Here is an 8,680-nt window from a genome sequence, read left to right on the forward strand (position 1 = left end):
GTATGGAGATTTGGAAATATTAGACACTGTGACATCCTTAATTTTCTTGGCCATAAATACCATTTTATTTATGCTTATTAAAAAAATAGGGTTTGTTTATGAATGTAGAATTTGTCTCATAATAAGTATTTCCAAAGAAATGTTTTTCATTAATTATTATAAACTTTCGAATGTCATAACTTATACAAGATCCATAAGCATAAATATAATCATTACAAGCCTTACAGTAACTCATTGCACTAATGGCCTTTACTCCCTGAATCTCTCAGTGGATTATACCTTCATACCATTACCTGTGATACCAAGAAACTGAGTGGCCAGGTTTGGGAGCATGGTGAGCACATAGGGGTTTCAACCCACAATATTATTATTATTATTATTATTATTATTATTATTATTATTATTATTATTATTATTACTGCTACTATTATATTTTTTAAGTACATATAACACATCAAATAGATTAATCCCAATTACCCATTCCCGTTATTCTCACTCTTCGATCCTAAAATGATAATCTCAAGGGACCTAGCGTAGAGGATCTCTGTAACAATGAGTAGACAATAATACCTTGGGGATTCCATAGAAATACATATCAGTAAGGAAACCATGAGGGGGATATAGTACTCGAATAAGCACACAATCCATACTCCTAGATAGTATGAAACATTAACACCTACAGATTGTGAGTTTGTTAGTGTTCCACTAGACCATCTAGGAGAGTCCATGGTCGTCATCAATATTCAGCTAGATGACTGCTCTTAGTTAGTCATGGTCTCGCATCATTATATTATCTGTAGTATGGTCTCTCACTACTTATTTTATATGTGGCATGGTCTTTCACCATTATCACCTCTCTTTTGCTTTCTATCCTTTTACCCGATACAATATAAGTATAATAAAAATGCATATATAATTTGTATCATTCCGTTTAATATAAAATAAAAAGAATAAATAAAATAAAATAAAATAGGTGAATAAATAAATAATAAGCCCTAAAACCCCAAGATGTATTTTATATTTTATTTTATTTCAGCACTAATTTTGTAATAATTTATCAACGTTAGCCATAATGAGTTAAATGGTATAAATTCTAGAATTTGGGGTCTATATTGTAATATTAGGACTTGAATTGTAATGGATTTTGAAAGTTGGGGGCTGTTTTGTAAATTATGGATCTAAATTGAAAAGAAATTGAAAGGGAGGACTAAAAATGAGAATTTGGCATAATTTGAATCAAAGACGGGTTAAGACCCATCACCTTCATGTTCCTTCATTTTTCAAGAAGCATCCTCAAACCCTAACCCTAGAACCATTTTGGCCGCCACCCTTATTCCCCCCATCCCCAGCCGTCGCCGACCTACTGCTGTGAACAAACACTGCTGTCACCTCCGTTCCTTGATACAACGAACCGCTGAGCGTCGCAGCTGCTTTCCCTTCTGCCGAGAACGAGTTCTCAATTGTGAGTGCGTCCACTACCACCATTCCTACACATTCCACTTCTTCTTCTTTTCAGTCGCCACTCACAGCTGCAAAACTAAAGTTGCCGATGTTGCTTCGGCTGTCCCTCGTCTTCTTTCTGTTCCGCGGCAGCTAGCCGCTGCCACCCTCCCGTCCGCTGCTCCGGTCGTTGTTTGCCACCCGGAAGGAGGCTTATGAGTTCGTATTTCACATGAGTGAGGTGTATGTGTGTGTGTGTCTTGATTGTACGGATAATCGAAAAGAACCACCATGGCCGCCAACCATGGTGGTTGCCGCTTGCTGCCATCTTCTGCCGCCACCAGCCACTGTGGGAGGTGGCTGTGTGTGTGTGTTTTATGGTGTAAATATGTGTGTGTATTATGGCGCGATGTTGTATGAGAAATCCTTGGCTGGAAAATCAAAGACCCCCCCCCCCCACCACCACCACCACCACAACCATTGTGAAATGGTGGCATCCGCCATCTCCGGTGGTTGTGTGCATATGTGTGTGATTCGGCTGATGTTTGGAATGCTTTTGATATTGTTTTTGGCCTAAAATCATAACCACCACCACCGTAAGGTGGGGCTACCTCTGTAAACCACTGTTGACCACCATCACCCAGGGTGATAGTGGGTGGAGCCTTACTTATTAAACACTAATTAACCTAAAAGCCTAAATTAGAACCTAGTTCGCACGTATTTAGGTTGGAAACCTGAATTAGGGTTTAGAAAACCCTAATGTCAAGAAACCTTAGTTTTTGGAGTTGGTTGGGACCTGTGTTAAAGCTGTTAATTAAATTATAAATAATACTTAATAATGCCCCTACAATTAACTTAATGCAATATTTGGCTTAATGCATTAAGTCCTTAAGGGGTTAAGTGTGGAACACTAACCATGGTTATCATTTTAGTGAAAAACCTTAGAATCGGGGAGCTCTATTTGCACAATGATCGGGCGTGTATTCAGGCTATTGATTGGATTGTTACTTGCCCGAGAATGACTAAGTCAAACCTTAATCAGTCATACCCTTAAGTGATTAAGTCCTTAATGGGTTAAGTGTTCTTACTTAACCCTAATCGTCATTTTATGTGAAACCCTAATCGTTGTTTCGTGTGAGGTGGTCCCTGATGCAAGTGACTATGAACAGTGATCGGGTATTGACTCAAGTACCTTCCTATAGGTGATTGGAAGTGATTTGAAGTTTGTAGAGTCCTTCATTGCTACAGTGGTTATCTACGCGCACATCGAGGTGAGTTTTGCCTCACTATACTCATGGGTCGAAGGCACCAATGCCGACCCACTAGCTTTGGTTATCTGCTAGTAGAGGGATCCCCTAAGGACTATATATATTCATGTTGGATAGACTTAGGACTCTTGATCTAAGATATCTTAGATGTTCCTTGTTTGGTTGTGGTTCTAGAGTAGGATCACCTATCCGGGTGACTATCTCACCTCTGAGTATATACGACCATGCATTTCTTGGATAGTTGATATTTTGTATGCTGGTATGTCGTAGTGATCCATAAGATCTGTATTATGGAATTGAATATGCTGCTATGTTGTAGTGGTGTGTTAGATCTTTGTTCTGGTATTGAGTATGTTGCTATGTTGTAATGAATTGTAGAACTATATGTTATTTGTACCTGCTGGTTATCGTATATGGAGTGCCCTTAGGTACTATTTGTGGTCATGTAGGATAACTTGAGAACTCTTGGTCTTGGCTCTCTTTCCTATTCCATGTTTGGTTGTGGCTCTAGAGTAGGACCATCTGTTCGGGTGGCTATTTCACCTTTGGTTACTTATGGTTACGCATTCTATGGAGGTTAGCTGGTAGCAGGACTGTATGTTGTGAGAGGATTAGTAGGTATTAGTGAGCTGTAGGATTGTTGTTTTCATGTATTATGTGCCTACTTGATCTTGATTGTTTATATGTCGACATATTGTGTTTGGTTTTGGTTGAGGCGATCATGCTTTGTGTGGTAGGCCAAGAAACCCGGTGTGGACTGGCTGTAATTCGTAGACACATGGACTCAAAAAGAGCGGTAGGGTTGAGGCGGTAGGCCAACAAACCCTGAGTATTCCATCTCGATGGTTGATTCGACCTGTTGTATATTGGCATTCCAATCTGGGGTATTACATCCTGAGGATGACTGGACCCGAAGTTTGATAGGGTACGACATGGTTGATTGAATATGTGATCTGTTTATATGGTGGTATTTTAGGGGAAACTCATTAAGCTTTATGCTTACCCAATTGTTTATGGTTTTAGGTATCATCGGTTATTGTTGGAAGGCAAAGGCGGGACTGTACATACTCATGAGCAACATTGAAGATTCTGTGTTTCTACAACAGTCTAATTTTTAATAAATGTAATACGGAGTAATGGTTTAAATTAATTAATGGATTAATAAATTGGGAAGTTTTACCCTAATAAAAATAAAAATTTTGGTTCTGAAAATGTGATGTTACAAGTTGGTATCAAAGCCTTGGTTTGAGTGCATTGGAGGAACACTTGTGTGAATCCGGTCTCAAAATAGGATCCAAGAGTTTTTGCAAAATGTTTTTGAAAAAGAAATTACAATAAAAGAGTTGGGTTAAGGACATGGGCTCGGTCTCTTGTCATGTTCTTTTTTGATTGTTAGCTTGGGATCGGGAATGTGAACCTTGATATAACTTTGATTTTCCAGGAAGATACGGTGTCAGCTAGAGCCCGAATAGGAGAGTGGTTCCCAAAATACCGACACTTGTTATATTTACTAATTTTAGATCTTGTGGATATATGATTTGTTAGAAAAGCATGCTATTGATAGGATATGGATCTTCAGGAATTGCATTATTATATGATGCCTGATAGCCTAGGGTTCATATTTTATGAAATTGACATCATTAATGTACGTTCTTAGTATATGCAACATAATTGTACATAACTAAGATTCTATAGCCTGAGAATGCTTGGTTTAGCCTTATTTCTTATTCTTGTTTGACGAAGGGATTAGGGTAGAATCAGGTATTCGACTGTCTATAGGGTACAATGTTATGTATGATTAGAACTTGGTCACTCACTTGGAATCTCAAAGGTTCCTTTTCTTGCGTAACCTCTCAGTCAAAGGCCACCCCTTGCTGGGTCAAAGTCGTACGAGTTTCTGTAGCTTGCAAGGAGTTCTGAATGAACTAAGGCAGTAGGTCGGTAAGACCTAGAATCTGGCGAAAGACTGTCGGCATCTCTGATGTCGATAAATGCTCAATGGTTTTGACAAATTGTAAGAGTGCTCATAATTTCTCACATTACTAACAGTGTGTCTTAGAAATTTGACTCTTCAATTTCAAAACTCGTGCTTTGAGAACATCGCTAAAAGTTCCTCTGAAGGAAATGTTTTCCCATGGGTTCCTTCTTACTACAAGGGTAGATAAGTAAGTCATTACATGGAGAAATGACGAACTGATCCAGGTAAGAAAGACGTACCCTACTCGTTTTAGCTCATAAAAGCTATGGGTGTGTTGGTCCTATCTGAAGGGTATCACTACGGACTCGAAGTTTCCGTATCGAGTTCGGGAGATAGTCTTCCGGACATCTTTCCCTAACACGCGAACTGGTGATATTCGGATCCCGGATCCATTCCTGGAAGTAGTTTCTTTCTTTGCGTTTGCTCAACCATTTTGTCTACGCCCGACAGAGATAACGATTTCTAATGAAAAATCTCGACGGAGTCCTCGATAACCGAGGTACATGCAATGCGATCCGTCGATCTCTAGAAGAATATGACCGAGGTTCTCTAGGGTGAGAAACCTAGTCTTCTAATTCTATTGATGTGTAGTTCGCTAAGTTGTCCAAACTGTTCTTGTATATCCGTGGGTGTTTAAACTATAAGGTGATCTATTTACGGGAGTCATACCGGGTTCTATGCTTGTTCTCATGACGATGTGATTACTCGTACTTAGGCAATTCTCCGTCCTGAAGTTCATATTAGCATTCATACTTAGTTTCACAATCACCCTTTTGTGTATACGAGTCATATATAATTAAAGTTGAAAAGGTAGTCGAATAACTGGTTCTTCTTCAAGTTCACATCCCATCGGGGAAAAAGAATTTAAAGTGGAATCATCAATTCTAAACCTGTAGAACCTTGATTATATATCACTCTTATACATTCTTCAGTGATAGATCAACCGCATGAATCCCTGGATTAAACTTGACGTACTGCGCGAGTGGTACTTTGGGGATTTCTTCGGAAAGAAAATAACTAATAGGTACTCCTGGCATGAGTACTTCGGTGTTCTGATGTGACGGTTTCGCTGGAAAAGTGATCTAGGAGAAAGAGGTGTACGTATGAAGCTGTTTTCGTGAGAATCAAATTTAATCGAGTCGTATGATAATGTCGAAATCATACCGAAACTTAAAGACATTAGATTTGAACATAAGACGTTTACAGACAAAACACAACTGTGAAACCATGAACAGAGTTACATTACTTTAGATTTACCACAAGACTAATGCTGCGAATAAGATATACTACAAAAGACAAGTATACGCAGCACGAGAATTCCTATACAGACAGGGTCTCGCAAAAGGTAAGACTCTTGTTGCACTAGTTCTAGATAGTTTATAAGTCTGTTACAACGAAACGCCTAAATTACATTTAACGTGGTTCCTGAGCAGGCTCTCCTGCAGCAGTGATCCTGAGAATCTTCTCGTCTACGCCAGAGTTCTGCGTTATCGGGAAATCCTTCTGGAGATGTCCAATTTCACCGCATTGGTGACATATATGGACAGTACCCATGTTAGTGGAGGAAGTGAAGTGTCGAGCAGGAGTTATGGGGACACGGCTGCTTTCATTGATCTCCCCTTTTGGGCAATTTCTGTAATAGTACCCTGCCTCACCACAACTATAGCAAAGTAGGCTTGCTCCCGTGGTGGAGGTAATTCTACAGAAGTGAGCAATGTGTCCCATATTGTGGAAATTATTGCATTGCCTAGCTCGGCAAATTCCCTTGTGGTGGTGGTTGCACCGGTCGCACTTCGGGAGTGTTCCTTTATATGGTCTGCTCGGTACTGGGATGGCAGAGGTTTGTGGTTGTTTCCTGGCAATTCTCTGAAATCGTTTGCGTTCCACTTTGGCTTGACGTTTCCTTTTCTTGAACTCTGAGTTGTTGTTTCGGGTGGTGGCGACTGTTACTATTTGTTGATTCCCCGGATCATTAATACGACCGGGATTTTCAACTCCTTTTTCAGCCTTGTCTGCATTGGCAGTGCTGCGGTTGCCAGGACTGCTGTCACAGCAACCATCACGGTAGCTGTAACGGTGGCTTGAAAAGTAGCGGCATCCATAGGAAAAGTAGAGGTCTCGTTGCTTGGCTGGTTGTTTCCGGATGATGGCATGATTCTGTTAACACGAAAGAATAAAGATTTTGTGAGCGATTCTGGTTGACCCTGATGTACTTAGATTGTTCATGTAAAGAGTAGAAGTATGTTCTCGAAAGTTGGACCTACATCCCCATGATGCAGTCCTAGTCACGGGTGGAAGTAAGTTCTTAGAATGGTCTCAAGACGTTTGTTGTTCAAGCCGAGGTATCGTGGGTTGGTGACTAACAAGATCCAACCACTGAAAGAGACTTGGAAATGTCTCTGGAGATAAATCGCTATAGTCCAATGACTTGACTAAAGCATGATTCAGATAGACTCTTATGAATGAATGACAAGAGTACTTGAATGAAGAATGACACAGAAGTTAGTCGGCTGTCAATATCTGTGATATTCACGATGTAAAGGTCTTACATCATATCCACTAAAGATAGTTCCTGACAGCATAAAGACCTAACTAAAGTACTCACGGTACAAGATAATTTCATAGAAAATGCCACATCGGGCATAGACAGACTAATATGACTCTTCATTATAAGGAAATAAAGTAAAGCGTCTACTACTGGCGACGATCATCCCTCTGGTGAACTCGTAGTTCAACCAATTGACGTTCCATGTCAAGTAGGTGTCTTTCGCACCCCATCTGGCGTACCCGGAGCTCTATGCCTTCGGCTCGTGATTCGGCCCGTGCTTGCAGCAGGGTTTCATGGTTTCTCTCTGATCTCTCATGTGCATCTTATAGATGGATGGTGTGGAGGGTATGCATTCTAGCATAGGCGACTATTTCTGAAATCTGATGTAGGGCTGTCCTGCCTTGAATCTCATATCGGGCCTCTCTACAAACCAAGATTGGCAAGACTATATCTGTTAAGCCCTCATTGCTCAAGTCGTAAAAGCTTCGGTCTCCATCAAATAGCATAGGCTGATCTTGTCCTTGGCTCCATATTTCCAAGCATTCCACTCACTCAGGGTCGGGCCATGAAAAGCCGGATGAGAGTTAGGAATTGGAAAGGGAGCTGCTCGGGGTAGGTTTTCAACTTCTGCTTCGGAGTTAGCATCATACGAAAAGTCTTCATCATGGTGATCATTCAAAGGGGAAAAGGATGATCCTTCTCTGGTTATTCTCCAAACTAACCAGCTATGACTTCATTCGGAAGGTACTGGTTGTCGAGGAGGCGGAGTCCAGTTATGTTTTCTATGCGAGAATTTAGGGTAGGGGAATAATTATTAGATGAACTATCTAGATAATTATTTAGAAAACCTTCATTATTTACATTGCTATTTTGTGAAGTGCATACCAGCTATGTGTAATCTAAACAGGATAGACCTTCGAATAAGTGACCTTAATTCCAAATTCACACAGAATAGGGGTAAGGTAAAATTATCACAGATTCCAAGTCTATAACATCCTAATTACATGTAGCCGTAGTGTATCCACTTAGCAACTATCAACTTAGTAATGAAGATCCCGTTTTAGTTCTCAAGTATAAAGTACTTATAGTAACAACAAATACTCATATAGTATGTTAATTTTTAATGTTATGTTCTATTGTTCTCATTATGGTAGGGTTGGTAAGATTTTAGCATTGTTGCAACCACACACTTAAACTTAGGCACATGCTAGTCAACCCTTGGATAATATAGGTGATCAGGCTATATCTTCCCAGTTTTGACCATATGTCTCTAAGCCCACTTGTGTTGCCCAACAATTGTAATTCTTTTTGTACTGTCCTAGTGACACTGATTTTAGTATGAATGTAGCACGTATACTTACTTAAATATTTTACTATTTAAAGTATAAACTCTTGGTCAGAGTATTTTTAATCCCTTATGTATTTATAGTTAGTATATCTTTTATG

The sequence above is a fragment of the Lactuca saligna genome, chromosome 4, assembly GCF_052625555.1.
Source record: "Lactuca saligna cultivar CGN05327 chromosome 4, ASM5262555v1, whole genome shotgun sequence".
Taxonomy (NCBI): Eukaryota; Viridiplantae; Streptophyta; class Magnoliopsida; order Asterales; family Asteraceae; genus Lactuca; species Lactuca saligna.